At 40.2% G+C, this 21,801-nt stretch overlaps 1 protein-coding gene and 1 long non-coding RNA gene across 10 annotated transcripts in view; one reads left to right on the top strand and one right to left on the bottom strand.

The window, feature by feature from the left end:
• LPP (LIM domain containing preferred translocation partner in lipoma) overlaps positions 1–21,801 on the top strand; it is a 679,983-nt gene that overhangs the window by 341,496 nt on the left and 316,686 nt on the right. The window lies entirely within an intron of this gene.
• LOC125921841 (uncharacterized) lies at positions 17,549–21,795 on the bottom strand. The gene is made up of 2 exons (XR_007457512.1): positions 21,716–21,795; positions 17,549–17,894 (listed from the first exon to the last, which is right to left on the bottom strand). It is a non-coding gene; the product is annotated as an uncharacterized LOC125921841 (long non-coding RNA).

Genomic DNA, 21,801 nt, shown 5'->3' with positions numbered 1-21,801 from the left:
GAATGTTGTTTGCCCTATAAATGATGTATTTATCTTCCTAATTTAAGGCATTTAACAATTGCTAGAACTTCTTAGTCTATTTGGAAACTGAGTACATAAATGCTGTTTCGTCACATGGACACATCTCTAATTACACTACCTGGGCTCCCACACTAAGTTCTTTTCATAGAACACTAATCTATGAGACAACCTGAGAAAGTATTTCTCAGTGAGTGTGTGTTGTATGGAAGGCTTTTTATTAGGAATTCATGTGGCCCGAGGGCTTGGAGTCAGTGTAATCAGGGTGGAGTCTCGTGGTGCCGTGGATCTTCTATTCTCTTGCGCTCCCTGTTCTAGCTTGCAGAAGCCATGAACAGCTGCAGGGGAGATTAATTAGTAATTAAATTTTTAATATTTCGTATCATTCAGAGCAACCCAAACATGTAGGCCACTGGGACATGAAAGCCACGGCACATCGATGCTGTAATGGAGACGCAGGCTATCCCCGCAGAATGGGCCCTTGCTGGTTTTTATTTGGCTTCCTGAGAATTGAGATCAGATCTGGGTCTTATGCTGTTTGAAAAAGGGAATAGGTGTGGATGGCTTTATCTTCCTTTCCCTATATTCTCTTGGGAAAAATTTAGGAGCGTCTTGTGATTTGTTAGGGAAAATAAAAGCCATAGTTGCCTATATATCTGTATTGTCTGTTTACTAATAGCTTTCTTTGAGAGCTATGGGGAAAGTGAACGCTCTGTAGAAACCTCATATATATAAGATATGAGTGGGAGTACAATAAAATAAAATGTGGGAAAATTCCATCTGAGAAGAAAAACAGATCTTCATTTGCACTGTCCATGTTTAGAAGATACGGTTTATTTTGAATTAGTCTGTACCTGTCGGAGAACTTCAACAGTTAAAGAACAATGAGATGGGGGTGGAGGAGTGGTTAGCTGACTCAGAAGGTGCATGCCAAGAGTTTGATGACGGGCAATTAATTTTTAGATTGTATATAATTGCATCTCAATAACATTTATACCTCCTCCTTTTTTTTTTTTAGAAGGTTATGCTTCTGTTTGCATCCTATGTGACAAATCATAATAAAGTTAAATTTTAATCTTTGTTTTGAGTGCCATGAAAATGTAACATTTTTCCGAGTGGAAATTTAGGCCGAAAATATACCTTGGATCACGACTGTACAAAACTGTCACACAGAAATGTCCATTTCACCTACCCCAGTGTAAGAATGTGCTCCTAGTGTGTACCTTAGGTTAGCCCCTGGCAGTGATGGAGCTGAGCAAGCGGCTCCTGCTGAACACCATGCAGAAGCCAGCCCCTGCCTGGGAGACTGGGGTGGGTGAGGGGTTATCTATGATGCCTTGGCCGTGGTCTCTGGGGTAGCCTTTAACTGATTTATTTGCCAGACCTTGATGAGTCCTGGGCTCCAAGGTGCTTGTGTGTTACATTGCACAGCATCACTCCATCCAGGCCTTGGTTTAAAGAGAAATGCACAAGGCTGACTCCTGATGTTCTTCTTTTTTCAACAGCATCTTAGTGGAAATGATTAGCTCTGTGTCCACACAGAAGCACACATCACATTTGCAAAGTTAAAGAGCTTTCTTGCCTGGACTGGTTTCCTTATTTCTTTCATCTTCTCCCACTGTTTAAATATCTGTTTTGGTGGTAGCCTTGCTCTGAAACCCCATGGTCCTCCCCTACCTTTTTTTCAATTTAAGAAATTGAAAATTTAAGAAATTTTTTCAATTAAGAAAATAAACAGCAGAGTACAAATCCAGCTACATATATATGTATATGTGTGTGTGTGTGTGTGTATATATGCACATATATGTATATATATGTACATGTATATATGTGTGTATATATACACACATATACAAGTATATATATATGTACATATAAGTGTGTATATATATACACACATATTTATGTGTTTATTATGTATGTATATATTATGTATTTATTTATTTATTATTATTATTTTTTTGCTTAAGGTGATTAGACTGTACCGTTATAAGTACATATGAAAATTACATTTTAGGCATATCTCTGATAAGATATTGTCATTGTCCATTTTGATACCCATTTCTTATATGCTGTATAGCCAAACTAAAGTATAATGGTGATAATGATGGGTGTCATTAGACAGAAGGTTGGAGGTGGTTAATAACCAGTTCTACATATCACCATTTGTCACGGTGAATAACTGGTCTGTTCTCCACACAAAATATCACACTGGAGTATAACTGTTAAGGTTCTTTTCACACTGTGGAAAAACTACCAGGAAAGTCATACATTGCCTTTCGGTGAATATATTAAGTACAAGTTTAAAACTGTAATTTGTGGTGTTTCATAGTTTGAGCATTCATATTTCCTTATAAAACTCTAAGCTGGAATTTTATTGAAATAAAAGATACCAATTGGGCACAGACTTCTGTTGAACCAGCAGGTAATAGTTTTCATTTGTAAGTGCAGACAGGGCCCCTTGTGAATTTTGGAAGGTGTTTCTCGGCTTGGTCCCTGGGTCCTCACCCAAATGTCCTAAACTGTGGAGTCATATTGGAGTCCAAGGCCATAGAAGGGAATTGGAGTGCATTTTGCTGTACTGAATCACACATTACTTAAGTAAAGTAAAACATCTTATAACTTTATTCACAGAATATTCCTTACTGAGATAACCTGAAAGTGTGTAATGCCTTAAGCTTGAACAGCAAAGAAGTAATTGTGAGAAATACCAGACTATGAAGTCCTTGAGGCAGGATTATCTTTTGTTTCCTGACATATAAGGGACTGACAAATTCATATTTACTGAATAAATGAGAAATGTTGTCATCAAGTTCAGTAATGATGTAAGTATCCATACCCTACAGGTCTGTCAGATAATCCCATCTGGATTTGACTTTGGGCTAGTGCATGGTAAAGGTAGAGCTGCTTTCTAATTTTTCCAGAGTGAATATGTATTTACATCAATACAAAATATATACAACTGAGGCAAATGACTTTTGTGAAAGACAGCTGAACGATGGCTGTTGATTCAGCTAACGTTTCAATACTATACTATTCTGTTATTTTGGGGATGGTATAAAAATTAAACATCAAGTTATATTCTGTATCCTCTATAGAATTGCTGAATATATTACTCAGTGTTTCCTAACACAAAGATCAATGTGATAAATTCTTTGAATTCAGCGATAGGAGACAAAAGTTACCTAACTGATGAACTGATAGATATTTCCTTTCTTCAGGAAAAAAAAAATGCAGGATTATCATATGACTCTTTTTGCTTGGGCTTCTATGATTCATCTTCTCCTTCCTTTACCACATCAGATTTCTGATACCTCCTGACCAGAATTTGAAATGTCATAAATAAATGCCAGTTATAGGCCATTTCAAAACTAATTAATTCCCTAAATCTAATTCATGCTTTTTAAATGAAAATAAGCTTTGAATCTGTGTACATATATGTGCCTGTAAACACCCACAAAATATGTAAACTTCAGACTTTTTAAAATAGGTGGTTTAATTCTAAGTGGATTCTTTGCTTATATTGGTAGTAAACACTGGTTCCATTAGAGTAACATACTCTTTTGGTATAAATAAAATATAAGACTTAAAGTGGGCTAAAGAGATAGAATATTTATTTGTCTCTCTCTTTTTTTAATGTTTATTTATTTTTGAGAGAGAGAGAGAGAGAGAGAGAGAGAGAGAGAGAGAGAGAGACAGGGCATGAACGGGGGAGGGGCAGAGAGAGAGGGAGACACAGAATTCGAAGCAGCTCCAGGCTCCGAGCTGTCAGCACAGAGCCCGCCACGGGGCTCGAACCCACAAACTGTGAGGTCATGAGCTGAGCCAAAGTTGGACGCTTAACCAACTGAGCCACCAGGCACCCTATTATTTGTCTCTTTTAAGAAATTTGGAATTTCTTGAAACTTGAAGTACTTGTAGCCATGTGCACAAGACCATTACCTGAATCATTGTGAAATGTCTTGAACTCTTTTTTTATATTGGACCACTTATATGAAAATAGTGGAGAATACTGCTTCCTAGATGCTGCTAGATATGCTAAGCTCCTTAGCAGTAAGGAATCTTCTTGGCTCTCTCTGCCACCCAACCTACACAGAGTGATGTTTTACTTCCCAAATGGCCAACTTATGTTAAATTGATCCTTACCCAGGCAGTCAAAGTGAGGAAACAGTTTTTATAAACAGCATCCTGGATGACATAATATTCTATGTAATATTAATTTTAGGGCTCCTTTTCTCATCAGCCAACCCAGCATAGCTAAAAGTTATGATGTTCAACTCTGTTTATGGGGAAATCTATTTTAGCAGTCACTTGTAGATCAGACCTCACAACCAGCAAGGGAAGAAAAAAGAGGGAGGATTAGAGTGGTCTGTTTGCAGCTATGTTAGAACAAGTTTCCTGGAGCTCCTTCTGAAGGAAGGGTATGAATGGAGATGTGTCATTCAGGCCATCAGTTCTCTACCATTATCCATCATATTCGATGAGCAAAAGAGAAAGAAACAATGGGAATTATGGCTGGAGCCATGAGAAAAGGACTAAAATGTATCGTGAAAACTGGGACTCCTAGAGAATGGCTTTGTGAGAGGGTAAATGGGATTCAAGAAGGCGGTGGCCATTGTATATGATTTTCCAAGAACTGCTTGGAGTTTCTCTCTCTTATTCATTGATTGATTTCTTCACTCATTTATTCACTTTTTTCCCCTTTTAACCATTGATTACTGAATTGAACATAAAATTTCTGTTGAATTGTTGAAAAATATTAAAGAAGACCTAAGTGAGTAGAGAGACATCCTGTGTTCATTGCTTGGAAGATGTAATATTAAGATGGTGTGCTCCCCCAATTGTTCTACAGATTCAAAGCAATCCCTATCAGAATTCCACTTTTCTTCTTTGTAGAAGTTGACAAGCACATTCTAAAATACATATAAAAAATTTAAGGGACCAAGAATGGCCAAATTAATCTTGAAAAAGAAAAGTAAAAGACTCACACTTCCCACTTTCAAAACCTTACTTCAAAGCTATAAGGATCAAGCCGTGTGGTACTGGCATGAGTATACCTGTAGGTCAGTGGGCTGGGATCGAGAGTCTAGAAACAAACCTTTACTTTTATGGCCTCCTGATTTTCAACAGGGGTGCAAAGACATTCATGGGGAAAGAATACTTTTTCAACTGGATATCCACATGCAAAAGAATGAAGTTGGATCTGTACCTCAGATCACATACAAAAATTAACTTACATTGGATCAAAGACATAAATATAAGAGCTAAAACTATAAAATTCTTAGAGAAAATATAGGAGTGATCTTCATGACCTTGAATTAGTAACACCAAAAGCACACACAATTGAAGGAAAAAAAATAGATACATTGGACTTCTTTGAAAGTGGACACTTGTGTGCCTCAGGTGACACCATCAAGAAAGTGAACAAGCAACCTATGAACTGGGAGAAGACGTTTGCAAGTCATATGTCTGATATAGCCTATGTTAAGACTCTTACAACTCCAGGAAAAGGCAGATAACCCAATTAAAAAACAGAGGATCTGAATAGATATTTCTCTAAAGATCCAGAAGAAGCTAGCACACATAGGGAAAGATGCTTGATGTCATTAGTCATCCAGGAAATGATCAAATGAAACTACAATGAGATACCCCTTCATACACACTTAGATGGTTGTAAACAAAAAGACAGTAACACTTGTTGGCAAGGATGTAGTGAAATTGGAACTGACATTCATTGCTGGTTGATTGTAAGACAGTGCAGCCACTTTGGGAAAAGTCTAGCAGTTTCTCAAAGGATATGACATAGAACTATCATGAGACCAAGAAATTCTATTCCTATTATATTCAAGATGAGTTAAACATATATCCACATAAAAACCTGTACATAAGTGTGCATGGGAGCATTATTTGTAATAGCTCCAAAGTGGAAACAACTTAAATATCAATCAGTTGATGAATGAATAAACAAAAGGTGGCATATCCATAAAGTTGAATATTATTTAGCTATAAAATGGAATGAAATACTGACACATGCTGTAACGATGGATGGACCTTGAAAGCATTACTCTATAGGAAAGAAGCTGGACACAAAAGACTTTGTATTGTATGATCCCATTTATATGAATAGGCAAATCTATAGACACAGAAATATTCGTTACTGGTGGCTGGGTGGTGGGGAGAATAGGGAGTGACTACTAATATGGACAGGAGTTGTTTTGGGAATGATTAAAATATTCTGGAATTAGGCGGAATTAGCCAATGGTATTGATTTCACAGTCTTTGAATATGTTAAGAACCAGTGATTTTACATTTTTGAAGTAGATTTTATGGTATGTGGATGCTGTCTTAATTGAAAATATTTTTTTAAAGCTCTGTGTTGAGCAGTATGCCTGGAATACAAGTATAAAATTGTGCATGGCCCCTGCCTTAAATAAGTTCACCATCTATTGGGAAAATCCAGACTGACAATTACAGCAGAGAATCCATCCTAGGGAAGAAGCATGTACAGGCTAGCTCTAGAGAGCAGAATAAGGATCGGTATTTAGAAGCAAAGTGGTCAGCAATACAGTGTAAGGACAATGCCTTTCTAATAGTAAGGGCAGTTAAAGTTCAAAGTAGCTTGCCTTAGAAGATAGCAAGTTTGCCTTCACTGGGGGCATTTGGAATGGTACTCTGGCATTGGCCAAGTGCATTTTTTAAGCTTTCTGAACCTCATTTATTAATCTTGGTTAATAACATATCTCAGAGTTGACATGAGGATCACATGAAGTAATGGGTGTGTGTCTAACGTGTGAATACACTATCTTGCACGTAACACTGTGATCACTGCCATTCCCCCCACCATCATCATTATCAAATGAATTTTGGCAAGAATTCTGGAAAGGAATTCAGGCAACAGATGGGAAAAATTGATTTGAATGATGCTAGTATTTCATGGTACTCGTATTCTTGGTTGCAAGGCTTGGAGTTTTCTGTTCCCTGATATAAAATTTGGAAAGAAGTACAAAAGACCTTGATTCTATTCCAGGTCCCTAAATTGACTATTTCTGTTTCTAAGACAAACTACTCAGCCTCAATAATGGCTTTGTGCTGTTTGCCGTGATAGCTAGTACAGATGTGTGATTTATTAGCATTGTTACTGACAAGAATCTCCAGTGACCTTGGAAGACGGCCTTTGTGACTATCAGTAGAACTCTGGTTGACACTGGGAAGGGTTGTAGGTGAGACAGTGTGAGGGTCAAGCAGAAGGAGACCACTTCCTTGATTTTGCAAAGAACATGTCATCCCTTGAAAAGAAACAAGTGGAACAACTTGTTTAGACCTCTGGAAACAATTATTTAAGATGTGTTAAGAGGTCCAGAATTTCCGTGATTGGCCAGGACATCTAGTGGATAGTTACTACCTCTCTCTGGGTCTGTTTCAATATCTATCTGTAAATTGGACCTGAGGAATGATGTCGTTTCTTATGGTGATTCTAGCTTTGAGTTGCCATGGCTTTTGCCCCACATAAAAGAAAAAACTCTATTGATTTTCCCGTCCTTTTATTACTTAGTTATAGGCAATTTTTCTTTAAGATTAGAGTTGAAGTTGATAGAAGTCACTGTGTGCAGCCAGAGGGAAGTTTCTGCAAACTGAAAGACAGAGTTTATGTGTTTTTCTTTAAGATAATTTGAACCCAAATTCATGGTGTTCGAGATGATTTGGAACCTATCTCATAGCCTTTGAGATTATTTGGAAGACAGTACGTTGCTGTCCTCTATCCTTTGTCCGGTCCTTTTGGTTATTTCTGTGGCTTCTAATGCATAGACTGGAAAGCCAGAATTAGAGCAATAACCAGTCTTGTCCTTTCATCTGACATGTGCATGAATCATCAACATCTGTTTCTGTGCATTACACCATAATCCCTCTTGTAATTGAGCAAGGTTCACTTTAAAAACAAAAATCATGACTTATGAACTTGTCACAATTTAATAAGCCTATCATTGGACTCTTGGTATAATTTGTTCTTATTATATCTCTCGATTGCAGAGACTAAAGCATGTAAAACTATGGTTAAGTTACTGTTTGTCCTTCAGAATGCCCTGGAGGGCTTGTTACACACAGATAGCTGGACTCACACCCCCACCCCAAAATTTCTCCAGTGGGGCCCAAGAATTTGCATTTCAAGAAATGCTCAAATGGTTCTGTAGTTGGGACCACACTTTGAGAACCTTCAAAGCTGCTTGTCAACTAAATGTTTTGTAAATAGCACCTTCTTCCTCCTTTCTTTCATCTCTACAGCTGTATTAAGGCTCTGCCCCCTTGTCAACAACAGACACTAGCCTGACGTCTTCAGTTCCTGCGTAGGAAACCCTTACTCAGAGAAATGTCTTTGTCTGGCTACATAGTAAGTTGACAGAACCTACAAGATTTGTATTGTTGTCGTTCATCAAGCATGATCTGCAACTGCGATTCTTGGACTGAGCATTTAGGTTTAGAAAACTAGAGTTCCATTTGTAGCTTGGCCATGTTTGGAAGCGTGAATTCAGTTATTTTATCTCTCTGAACCTCATTTTTATTACCCATGATATGAATACATTCTCTGACTACCATCTATGTTTCTGTGAGTAGTTGATGGCATACTGTGCATTGAAGTACTTTGTAAACTATGAAATGATATACAAATATTTTTTTCAACCTCATCCCAGTTATGAGATGCAGTATCTTGCTAAACATAATGTATTTTATGATAAGCATATCCTTCCCCCACTCATCTAGGGTAAATACCAACTTTGCTAACTTCTCAGGAGGAAGTAGTACAGTATAAACTTGCCACCTTTTGCATAGAATTATTTCATTTCCTTCCTACATTGAGTTATTTCCTAATTTGCTTTCAAAGGAAGCAATTAGAACTTGTCATTTAACTATTTCTGCATCTGAATACATACATGTATGGGAGATGTAGTCACATGTATATTCACATTATGAATTTTTCTCCTAGTATCCTGGTAAGATACCCTAACAAGTCACATTCATTAAGAATAAAATAAGTGAGTTGCTATTTTGCTAGAAATTAATCTCTTTTTTTGGCATTTGCCGTGGAAAGAAAACTGAGTTGTGCCAGGAGAAATGGATTCTCCTCCCAGTTCTGCAATTAACAGGTTGTGTAAAATAAGTCAGTTCCTCTCTCTAAGCCTCAGGTCCCCATTTGTAAATGATGTTAGTTCTTACTCATTCCTTCCACTCTCAATGTCTATGATGTTGCAGTTATAAGGCAGCTTTTAAATGATGTCTCTCATTTTCTTGAGACACTCCGAGGGAGTACGCATGTTGACTTGATTCTGTTCTAGTAGAATAGAATCTTTCATGCTTGAGGCCTAACTGACATTTGCTTTTGTCTTGATGCAGTAAAACTCCTCCATACCTTTCCTTTAGGATACGGCTGGTCCCTATGGAGACCTCTCTAGGTTTCTTAAGGCTATATTTCTGTTGGTGTGCTTGGAAATAGAAGAAGAGGATTATGGGTTTTTTTTTTTTTTTTTTTTGCTTCCTTGGATGGATTTGTCAGGGGTGGGGGGTTGGCAAGGCTTTCGTGTTTTTATTGAGCTTTTCCCTTCAGTAATATTCAGAGGATCTCCCTTATTAACACATAGTAAAAAGTATTAGTTCTATGTTGTTGTGCAACAAATTGTTTAAAAACCTGGCAGCTTAAAAAACACATTTTCTGATGTTTTTCCATGGGCTAGAAATCTGGGCACAGCTTAGCTGAACCATCAGTTATCTTCCAAGTCTGCAATCAGGGTATTGTCCCAGAGTCTCATCTGAGGGCTCGATTGGGGAATGATTTGCTTCTAAGCTCAGGGAGTTATTGCCAGGTTCAGCTTTACCTGGGTTGTTGGACAGAGGGCCTTAGCTTTTAGCTGCCTGTTGGTTGGGGACTGCTCTCAGCTCCTCACCGTATGGACCTCTTCAATATGGCAACTCATTACATCAAAGCATGGAAGCTTGGAAGGCAATAGGTAGAGTGTGTTCATAAGATGTAAGTCATACTCATCTGTGACCTAATCTTGGAAGTGACATCCCATCACATTTACTGCATTCTTTTTGTTAGAAGTAAGTGATTAGGATCAGACCCCACTCAGGATGAGGGGATTATGCAAGGCTGTGAATATAAAGTGGGAATCATCAGTGGCCATTTTGGAAACCTGCCTACTACAGAACAAGGTAGAATTAGACTTATCATCTGCAGGGATGTAGCACAAACATCAATTCACTTGTGGAATCTGGTGGATGTGTGAAGTTAAGGGGTGGAGAGAGCAGGTGAGATATCAGGAGAAGAATGCAACCAAGAAGATGTAAGCGGTTATGAAGGCTCCAACAGATGTAGGAGGAATTGCACACTCTGAGAACATTAGAGCTGGATTGGGTTTGGAGATCTTTTGATCTATTTTCTCAAAGAATCCGAGGCTTATAGAGGGTCACAGTGATGGTAGCTGAGCGAAGAATTGGGCTGAAGTCCTCAAACCCCTTTCTTCAGATTGTCAGCTTGTTATTATGGAAATACCTCTGAACTGGGAGTAAAGAGATTTGTTCTTGTAACTTTTGATTTGCTTGTGAGTAGCTGTGTGACCTGGATCAAGTTACTTCCTTGAGTTATGGTTACTCAGTCTACATGAAGCTATCATTTGTTCATGTATATTTATGTGCCTCATGAACACATTAGCTCTTGTTTGTGAAAATCCTTTATAAACTATATAAAATTCTTTATAAACTATATATATTATTCTTTGTCAGCCTTTAGAAAAGAAGCATGTGTTTTGCTGAAATTAATGACCTAAGTTTGAGGCAAGCAAGCACCTCCTCCTGCCACAAAACATGAGTATTAGTTCATTGAAATACAGATAATTTTATCTTTTTCTATGTCAGTGTAAGTCATCTATTGGTACGTGATGAACTACCCAAAAACATAGCACTGTTTATTTTACTCATGAATCTCCAACTTTGGTAGTGTTCCATGAGGATGGCTTATCCCTGCTCTGGGAAACCAGCTCAGATCACTTGGCTTGCGGGTGGAAAATTCACTTTTAGCTTAGATGAGTAATGACCAGTGTTTGTTACCAGGAGCTTGGCTGGAGCTGTGCATCTGGAACCATGGTTTCTTTCCATGTGCATCTTCCACAGGCCGGTGGGGCTTCCTCATAACCTGATGGCTGAGGATCACAATCACAAGGGCAGATGTCGCCCAAAAGGATGGTAGACATGCATGCATTTTTTATGACTTAGTGTCATATAGTGTCATTTCCACTGTAGGGTGTTGTTTGAGGTAGTCACAAAGACTCACATAAGCTCAAGGACAGAGGACACAGACTCCACCTTTGGATGGGGTTGTGGCAAGGTTCTATACGAACATGTGTGCAAGAGATACTGTTGTGGCCATCTTTAGAAAATACAGTCTGCCATTGTGTTGTATTATATTCTATCATGCCATAGTTTATCATATATCAGAATGGTTTATGCTATATTGGTTTCTATTATTAAGTACTTATTACGTGCCAGACACGTTGGCAGTTCTGTAAGTCTCTTAGAGTTCACTTAATTCACACAGCAACCCTGTGCATTAGTTGTTATTCCCGTTTTCACAGATGCGGAAACCAAAGATGTTCATTTTAAGTCAGTTGTCTAAGGTCAAACCAGCTCGTAAGTTGCAGAGTTCAGATTTAAATCCAGTTGATCTAATTCTGGAGCCCCTACATTCAACCCCTCTGCCAGATTGCTTCTATGTTTTTCTCTGTATCTATATTTCAAATCACGCCCCTCCCATTCTCTTACCTGCACTTTCTGCACCCCCGTCTTCATCTGTCAATGTGAGCAAGAGTGAGTGGACAGAGAGTCAGACTGATTAGGGAGGAATCACATGCAGGAAGTAATACCTTTGGAAAGGATGGACCTGAGCCTGTCCTTAGGCACTCCAGGGGTTAGTGCTAGGAGGCCCCAAGAAAGGAAGCCGCATGTCACCGGTTCTGTTCAGAGTTTACAGTGGCTGTGATTGTGCCTTTAATTTAAAAAGACATGTAAGAGTCTAAGGAAATCCAGGGAGAACAGCTAAGTAAGAAGAGGTAGATCAAAAGGAAAGAAAGAAAGAAGAGAGAAAGAAAGAAAGAAAGAAAGAAAGAAAGAAAGAAAGAAGAGGAAAAGAAAAAAGAAAAGAAAAGAAAGGAAAGAAAGAAAGAAAGAAAGAAAGAAAGAAAGAAAGAAAAGAGAAAGAAAATGGGAACAGGGCCAATATTTGAAAACTAACGGAGTTGAGAGGTGTCTATCCTTATCCCACAGAAGTTCAGCTCTGGAATCTCACTGGATGATCTGTCTAATAAATTAAATCCTACTTGTTTCTATATTGGGATTATTATTATTTTATTATTTTTTTTTTTTACCAGATTCCATCTCACAAATTGAGAAAATCACAATTAGGTTTTGTGCCAGTGAGTGTGTGTTTTAAAAACTTATTTATTCATTGAATTGTGTACTTCCATTTAACCAGCAATTGTGAGGCCCCTACTGAATGCAGGACACTGCAGATTAAAATCAAGGGAGCGCAGTTTTTACCTTTGCCCACCCCACAAAGGACTTCTAATGTAGGCAACAGATGAGTAAACAGATGACAGGATATATAATAACTATAATGACGAGTGAATGAATAAGTCTCTGTGAATTCACAGAGTAAGGTGCTCCAATCGCCTTCCAGAGAGATCAGAGGAGGCTTTTTAGAAGTGGCATTTAAGTCGATATATTAAGGAACTGGAAATAGTTCAGCCTGGTTGGAGCTCAGGGTATGTAGGGCAAGTGTCATGAGATAAGCCTGGAAAAGAAGGCAGGTAGATAGGTTTCTGCAAATACATCTCCTACTTCTGTCTTCCTGTCTGCCTGTATATACAGTAATGACTCAGTACCAGGAATCTCAGGCTACACTCAGCAAACATACGTAACATTGCATTTCTCTGTGATCCTTCTACCTATCTGTCCTCAGTGCAAATACCAGCAACACATCTGAAAACTGTCAGGATGGGGGCTGGAAGGTCTTATGTCCTATCAGGATCAAATCAAAGCAGTCCTAAGTCAGTGAGTCCGTTGGGGCCACGCTTCTTTCCTCCAGCCTCTCTTCTTCATAGGCTGCCAGGCCTGTAGCACTGTCATGCGGTAACACTCATGATTTCGAAGTGCTTTACTACACAAAGCACATTCACATTGTCTCTTGTTTCACTTAGCACATGTGAATTAGTTGTTAACTCATCTGAAATAGGACAAAACTGAGGCCCAGAAATGCGATGATTTAATTTCACCAAACGCACACACACACACACACACACACACACCACCACCACCACCACCAATAACAACAACAACAACAACCACCACCTAGAGAATCCAGTGGTTAAATTTGTTTCTTCTGCTTCTAGTACCTAAGTGGTCTTCCCATTAACTGGGAACTCTGTTCAAATGAACCCTGAACTGGAAACTTGGTGCATAAAGTGGCTTAATGGGTAGAACAGGTTTTTATGGGAATATACACTTGGGGGTTTCTGGAGCTTTGCTGAGTACTATTCTGCTCACTCTGGAGGCCACTGTGAGGCATCCCTATCTCTAGTGTGGAAACCAGTCCCCGTCCACTGTGGAAACTTTCCATGTCATACCTCGGAGCTTCCAGGAAAGACCTAATGACCATTTTGTTGCCTAGAGTGGGAGTAATGTTGGAAGTGTGCCACCATGCTGTGGGGTCAGCCTCACCATTCTCCCCCTGATCCAACCATGAGTTCCTGTGGATCAAAGCCAGGCCCATGAGAGAATAAAGGAGAGAACGAAAGAGCCGGAAGAGGGTGGAGGCAACATGGCACAGTGGACAGTGCCTGTGAAATCTCATCTAAATCCTGCCCCTGACTTGTTACATGATTTTTTGCCAGGCAAGCGGACTTCCCTTCTTGTGCGCCAGCATTTCCGCTCACAGTACTGAGGATTTGGACCCCAGGTCCCTCAGGTTCTAATAGAAAATATCCCATGAGGTCTTCATTCCCTGAAGAAGGCACATAGCTTGTTCCAACTCAGGCCCTAATAGGGGGATCAGCCCTACCGCTTAACACTGCCTTTCATGACCTGCTCTGGTAGATGTTCTGAAAGTGTCATATTTCATGAATAGAGGGAACTTGACCTGGTGAGTTGAGCAAGTTATCATCAGGCAGGAATTCAAGTGCTTACTCACTTTTTATCCCTGATTTGTTTCATTGTGTTTAGACATTTCCTTACACTTCCTGCCTTATTTTGCTGCCTTAAATATGGGGATAATAAATGAGGAAACTCTTGGGGTGAAGAAGAGGGAGGGGAAAGACCGAATAGGAGGAGGGCTGCGGGTGTAAAAATGGCCAGCCCCTGTGTCTCTTGTTCTAGAAGAATCGGGATAGTTTGGATTCACATGTAGAAAGTGGCAAGAGGGGCAAGGTAGAAAGCAGGAGAGGCATAGCTGATGTTGATGGCAGAACTTTTTGTAAAATGCTGCATGTTTCAACTTGCCCTTGTCCCACTCTCCAGCATGGGAAGGGTCCTTGGAGGTCTTACGTTTCAAGTCCCCTGGTCTTACAGAGGAGGGCGTAGAGATCTGGCCGGGGACTGACTCTCCCATTCACATTGTTACTACGCATCCCTCTCATAGAATGCACACACTGGGAGGCAGTGGGTGCAAGGGCCAGGTGGTCCTAAGATGCCTCAGTACTAGTTTGGCCTGTTCTGGATTCACCTAAATACTCATTACTTTGCTTGACAGTAAAGATTAGATCTAGTTGGTAAGAAACCAAGACTCTTGCAGGAATGGCAGGAGATGAAACCCTCTGATCATGGCCATGATATTTTAACAGCGGGGGCCACTGTCATTCCTGGAACATATGTGGTTGATGTGTTTAGAGGCCTTGAATTTATGAAAATAATAATGAGATGTTCCAACACAAAGCGGTTTCCCATGTTAGCTGGCTGTCGGTGGACAGCTTAAGAGAAATCTATATTCCGTTGTTTTATTTTGTTGTCCTCATTATTGATTACATTGAGGGGCTGGATCATATTAAGATATGATTACAGTACCAGAATATATTAACTCTCCCTGTAAATTAAAGCTCCACATTATTAATTGAAATCCAGGAACAATATAAATTGATGGAGCCTCACTGTGTTGCTGCTACCTCTTCAAATGCCCCCCCCCCTCTTTTTTGGCGGGGGGTAGCATGGATGTCTTCTAAAGGGATTAGAGGACGTTGGCTTGCCTGATAGCTCAGAAATCTGCAAATACGATTTTCTAAAAAACTGATTTTATATAGTTTATGTATTTTTGGTAGCTCCAAGCCTGACTGCCAGAACATTCTGCTTTATAGTAATGCTCTGGTTTTACCACTGAAAGCTGTAGCATTGTGCTTTATCTCATTATCTCCAGATTTCAGCATCTGAGATGTAGAAAGACTGATAAACCTAATAACTATAGACTCTGCTTACCTGAGACTGAGTAGCTCAGAGGCCTCCACTACCGCCCATTTCTCCTTGGGGAATAGGTTTATTTTTTTCAATAAAAACTAAGTTTATGCTCTCATGACCGCCTCACACCCTTTCTCCAAGTGGGTAAGAAACAAACATGCACAGGCTCACACATCTATTCTTGTTCCCTGTTTTGCAATTTCTGGGAAGAAAAGGCCTTAGAATGGGAGAATAGATTTAGAAATTTAATCTGAGGATGTGTCATTGTTGTGGTATGAGATATCTAATTGCCCTTCTGCTTGTCAGGATATGTGTTTTTAAAGCTACTATCCATCAAGGCCTTTATTTTTAATTTTAATCTAGTGTCTTGCCACCTCCCTGACCCTGTTTTCTCTCTTTTTTCCTTCTCCTCCTTTCCTACTTCTCTCCACTACCTCGTATGCACACAAGTAGACCCACATCCACTTACACAGCAGTATGGGTGGTACAAACCTATATGCACATATACACGTATGCACACATGCATACAGCCATGGACACACAGTTACACATATACACACATATGCCGTGTACATGCTTACACGCTTACATATACACACGTGTGCACACCTGTTAACTACATAATAGTCTTAGTATTGCCTAACTTCTTATGATTTGTCAGGATCTCTGTTTGCATACATTGTCTTATTTAATGTCTAAGCTTGGGAGGTGATACTCGCTATATCCCTGTTGAACAGATGAGGAAACTGAGGTTGGCGGAGGGTAAGTAAATTTCCCAAAGCCATATATCTCATAACTCAGTGGTGATTACAACTGTGGCTCTCTGGTTCCAATGCCCATGCTTCTGTCTGCTGTACAGTGGTACCCTGAAATAGTTCCCAGAAGAGTTAGCCCCCTAAAAGAAAGGATTTCTTCACAATGAAATCAAATTTTTGTACATTGCAGTTCATGTCAAGTAACTTCTCTAGACAATGAGGAGACATTTTATGGTGGATCTAATCCAGACTAGAAACCGGAATGTGTAAGTCCTTTATCACTTTCCCTATCTCTTCCTGGTGATTTGGGGCAGGTACCTAAATGGGGGAAACGGTGCAGTTTATAACCTCATAGAAACGTACTTAAGTTCTGTTGAGATGGATGCCCAAAGAAGTCGGTGAGAACACATGCAAAAATTATCTACATTTGGGGTCTGGCTACTCCTGTTCTTTACCTCTTACACCATCTTCTCCTCTTGACACATTCACCTAGTTGTTTGCCCAGGGAGGGAAGCCATCTCAGATCGCATCTGTGGCCTCTTGTTTATTCTAGCAAACACTTGGACTGGCTTCGCTATGACCTCACTGCAGGGGTATTCGGAGCCAAGGCACGGCTCTTAGTTGGCGTGTGCACTTCCCACTCACTGCAAGAACGAGTAGTTTAGGGCTACCCGGAAGTGTCTTCTCCAGAGCACTGCCACATATGTATTGTCCTTAGTAGAAATGAGAACAACTGAGACATAGTGGCAGAGCTAACATTTAGAAAATACGGCTTATAATGACCATTTCAGTTCTTTTCCTTCACTGGTTGATCATTCCCACCTTGGAAGCTGATGGACACGTGAAGGCTCAGGATTGGTGTGCGTTCCAATACGGGTACCAAATGTTAAGGTCTACTGTTGGGAAAGGTAGCGTTGGTGATCTCTGTCACTATATTTACACCAGCAGTGAGTACACTGGTCACGAGGCTTTCCTGAACTTTGTGTATGTCTCAGATTCTGTAGTATTTTCACAAGGTACTTTTATGGTAAGAGAAAAAGGATGCTCTTTGCTGTTAATGTGACCAAGATACTTCAAAGTCAGTCTTATTTTTTTGGCATCAAGAGAACCCTCCTGCCCCCATTTGCCACTCTCCACAGCTTGTTAAATTGAACAAGACTTCTGTGTTACAGTGATTTGTCCAAAAATTTAAAAGTATAATTCAACATAGAGCATAATAAGAAATCATATAAAGCAGGAGCCAGCAAAGCCACAGCCTTTGAAAAATAAAACAAACAAAACAAGTCTTTGGGTATTAAGCATGGTGGCTGTGTCCTAAGCTCTCATTTATTTTTGGCAGTTGGAATCTTTGAAAAGCACAAATTGCTGGCCCGTTACACTTGCAGGCTTCAAGTTACTGGCAAGCTGACTGGTAAGACTGTCGGTTAGGAGTGGTGAGGCACATTAGATTGTGGCGAGAAAGTTGTCTGAACGAGCATCCCTTATTTCTAGAAGAGAGGCAGAGGTAGCTGTGCTGCCCAATTCATGAGGTGGTGTATTAAATGAGATATCAGGGAAAGCAGCTCATTAAACCTTAGTTGGTGTCCGTGTATCTTTTGGCAAAGTGTCTTCTTATGAGCCTCAGGGAGCTTGTTGGATCTGGAGAAAGAAACTGGGTCATAAGATGTTTTCAGTAACAATTGCATATATTTCTCCATAGAGAAATAGTGTCCAAACTATGAACTCTTGTAGAGAGTTCCTATTTTATTATTAAGTTTAGTAATAAACCTAGTTTCTTGTAAAGCATCTAGTGTTTCCAAATATTTTTAAATGTGTTGGCCCCTCATCAAACCAATAGGTCTATATGGGAACAGATCCTGTGTGAGTTAGCAGGCTATAAAAATAAACCTTCCCTTTAGGACCTTAACTTTAGTAGGGAAATCCTAACATAGGCACGGACAGAGAAGATAGAGGAGGAGCCATAGGAGGAGAATGTAAAATACACGTCTGTGTGTGTTGGGAGTAGGAGGGATGGTGGTGGCTGTTGAAGTCACTTTCCGCCAAAGAGATAGATTATTCTCCCCTGAAAAAAAGTCACGCCTGTGCCTGGCCTTTATTTCATGGTCAACTATGGGCATTGGGTGATGCTGGTGAGAATGATGCTCTAGGAGCAGAGATATAAGCAATTTCAGGAAACCCTGTGCCGTTTAGCATTGTCTTGGGAGAAGGGTACGAGAAGGGAGGAACGTTAAGAGGTCAGATTAGAAAGATGTGATTCCATCTTGGAGGTCCTTTCACCTCAGGTGGAGCAACTTGTGTAAGTGGTTTGAATATTAACTGGATTAACTGACAGAAAATTGTGCGGTGTTCCTGGGGCCTTCCTATCTCTCGGTTTCAATTTCCCCATCTGTCAAATGTCAAATAAGAGTTTTTAACCTTCTTCCTTTTTTTTTTTTTACTTTTTTTTTTTTTTTTTGAGGGAGAGAGAGTGCGTGTGCACATATGTGCCTGAGTGGGTCAGAGGCAGAGAGAGAGGGAGAGAGAATCCCAAGCAAGCTCCAGGCTGTCAGCACAGAGCCCCTTGTGGGGTTTGAACCCACAAACTGGTGACATCATGACCTGAGCTGAAGTCAAGAGTCAGATGCTTAACTGACAGAGCCACCCAGGTGCTCCAAGAGTTTTTAGCTTTCTAACCTCCAAGTTATGACTCTGATCTCTGATGTTTCATAAATCCTTGAATAATTTCATCTTAGCCTCCCGTTAAGATTACTTATTCAGTACATATAACTGTACTGGTTTCTGTAGTAAAAAGACAGTATTGTAGTAAATACCCGGTGGGAACTAGGACTGAGAAAACAGTCATGTGTTGCTGATTTAACTATGATCTGGAAAACTGTATGAGAAGTAAGCATGGGCCATCATCAGCTCATGAAACTCATGGGCAAAGGCCGGAAAGTGTGAGCTTGACCTATGTTATCAGTTTATTATTATCAGTCTATTATCCCTGTGACAGTGCCACTAACTTGGTGACTTAAAGCGATACATTTCTTTATTATCTTCAAATTCTGTAGTTTAGAAGTCTAGTACCTGTCTCTTCACCAAAGATAAAGGTGTTAGCAGAACTGCTTTTGTTTCTGGAGGTGCTAGGGGGCAATTCTGGGGGCTTTTCCAGCTTCCAGTGGCCTCCCGGATCCCCTGGCTTGTGGCCTATTCTGAAGGAAATTCCCAGTCCTTTCAAAGCCGGCAACCTTCTATCTCTCTGACCTTTCTTCTAAGGGTATGTCTCCCTCTGACCACAGCTGGGAAAGGTTCTCTGCTTTTTAGAAGTCATGTGATCCGATTCGGCCCGTCTAGATAATGCAGGAGAACCCTTCCATTTCAAGATTTAATCACATCTGCAAAGTTCCCTTTGCCAAGTAAAACAACACGTGCACAGCTTCTGGGAATTCGAGTGCAGATATCTACGACTGAAGTGTTATCTCACCTACCACTGTCTGTTTCTGGGAATGTCAATGATCACACATGGTTAATGCATAGACAGTGAGGCTGTCCCTGAGAAAAGGGATCAGTAGCCAGATTGTGGACTGTGTTTTGCGCTCCATGTAGAGTTCTGAGGTTATTCTGATGCCAATCGGGAACTATTCAGTTCTTTTTTAGCACAGGGGTATTTAGTCTGTAATTAACTGTCCAAGTGGGTAGCTCTGTGGTACCCAACAACCCTTTGCATTTATTTCTATGAGAAAAATTGAATCTATTTTTCGACTCCACACACTGGAACACAATTCAGTGCCATCATTATATTCTCATCATTCTCATCATTAATATTCTCACCTCTTTTTACCACGTTCTTTTTCTACATCGTCTCCCTAACTTGATTGTCTTGGAGTCTGAGGGAATGCCATTCATGGTCTGTGAGTTGTTGGGTAAAAAGTTCAGGAAGGTTTTCATTGGGCAAAGGTGTTTCAGGTTCTGGAAACTGGAACTTGGTCACGGCAAGAGGTATTTAGGAGGACAAAGAGATGCCTGTTCCTTGCAAGGGCAGCCCGTTGAGTTTGTGCTTTCTGGAGCTGACAGGGCCTGCGTGAGGAGGGGGATAGCCTCTTCACATATTTAACTCAGGCAAACACCCAGTTTCCTCTCAGGTCCCCAAGGAGCAGATCTAGGATGTCTAATGACAGAATTGGCACTGAATCTCTGCACGTTCAACGTAAGCGTGGGTAGTTAACTTGTGTGCTTGTTCAAGAATGATTCGTAATGCAGAGGAGGAGCTGGCGAATAGACGAAGCCTAGTAAATTGAAAGATTCTCCTGATGGAACAGGGAAATTGAGATTTATTGTTTAGTCAGTTTTAATTACAGTGTTGTGTTGCAGAGGAAAGCAGCTAAACAGGACGTTGGCTTGTAACACCACCAACGTGGAATCAACCTCAAAGGAGATGGTTGTCAGAGCAGTGTTCAGTGCCCGAGCTTTTACCAGATGAGTCACTTGTGTGAAGATATCTTGACACAGATAGAATCGAGGTGCTCACGTTATATCTGATCACAGAAATGTTAATGCAGAATAGCAAACTGGCTTTGATCTTCATGGGATTGCAGGCTGGGGAAGAAAGAGGGGGTGCATTTTTAAAGGTCATCTCTACTACTTAGGAGAAAACACATTTCGTGCCCATGTGAGACTGCCTTTCAAGATGGGAAACGAGTCCATTTGAGGGAAAACTGCAAATTGTTTTCTCGGTGTGAATTTTGTGTTAGCGTGTGTGTGTGTGTGTGTGTGTGTGTGTGTGTGTATCCATGCACATGTGTTTTTGGAAGAGTTTAGCATCCTAAATAGTTATTACTTCTGTGTTGTAGTTGATGACATCTAACACCCACTGTGGTGCATGGAGAGGAAGAACCTTCTATCTCCCACTTTAGGTGTTAACGATGTGGCATAATTTTACAAAAAAAGACACACAATTTCAAATGTGACTTCTTTCCTAACTTGTAAGTAGAGTTGACAGCAATGAATTTATCTCCTCTGTGTAAACTCAGAAAGAGTATCTTTTGAATGAGTGGTAGTTGAATTCATACCAATGAATGTTAGAGAGTAGAGATGAATCGGTGTTTATTTGGGTGACAAGGAGTGTCTACAGGGACGAGGCTGCTTGTCTGAGGTTGGATAGCAGGTCAGGGGCACTGCCAGGACCAGAACCAGCATCGTCTGACTCCCAGCTACATTTTGGTCCACTACAGCTGCCTCTCACGTTTGACAGTCTGTGACTCACAGTCCAAATCTATGGTGATGCATATAATATTTCACTTTGATTCTAAATCAGCAAGCCATTTTTAGAAGTACTTACACTGCAGCTTTACATTTTACACTATTCTTATGGGTTCTTCAGGTTGTCTTCTGGAACTCTAATAAGAGTGACCAGAGGCACCATTTATTCATTACAGCATTCCTCCCTTATCCATGGCTATGCTTTCTATGATTTAAGTTACCTGTGGTCAGCCCTGGCCCAGAAGTAGAGGGTCCTCCTTCTGGCCTGTTGTCAGGTTAGTAGTGACTCAATATTACATCACAATGC

The sequence above is a fragment of the Panthera uncia genome, chromosome C2 (genome assembly GCF_023721935.1).
Source record: "Panthera uncia isolate 11264 chromosome C2, Puncia_PCG_1.0, whole genome shotgun sequence".
NCBI lineage: Eukaryota > Metazoa > Chordata > Mammalia > Carnivora > Felidae > Panthera > Panthera uncia.
This window is presented reverse-complemented; position numbering and strand designations above follow the sequence as displayed.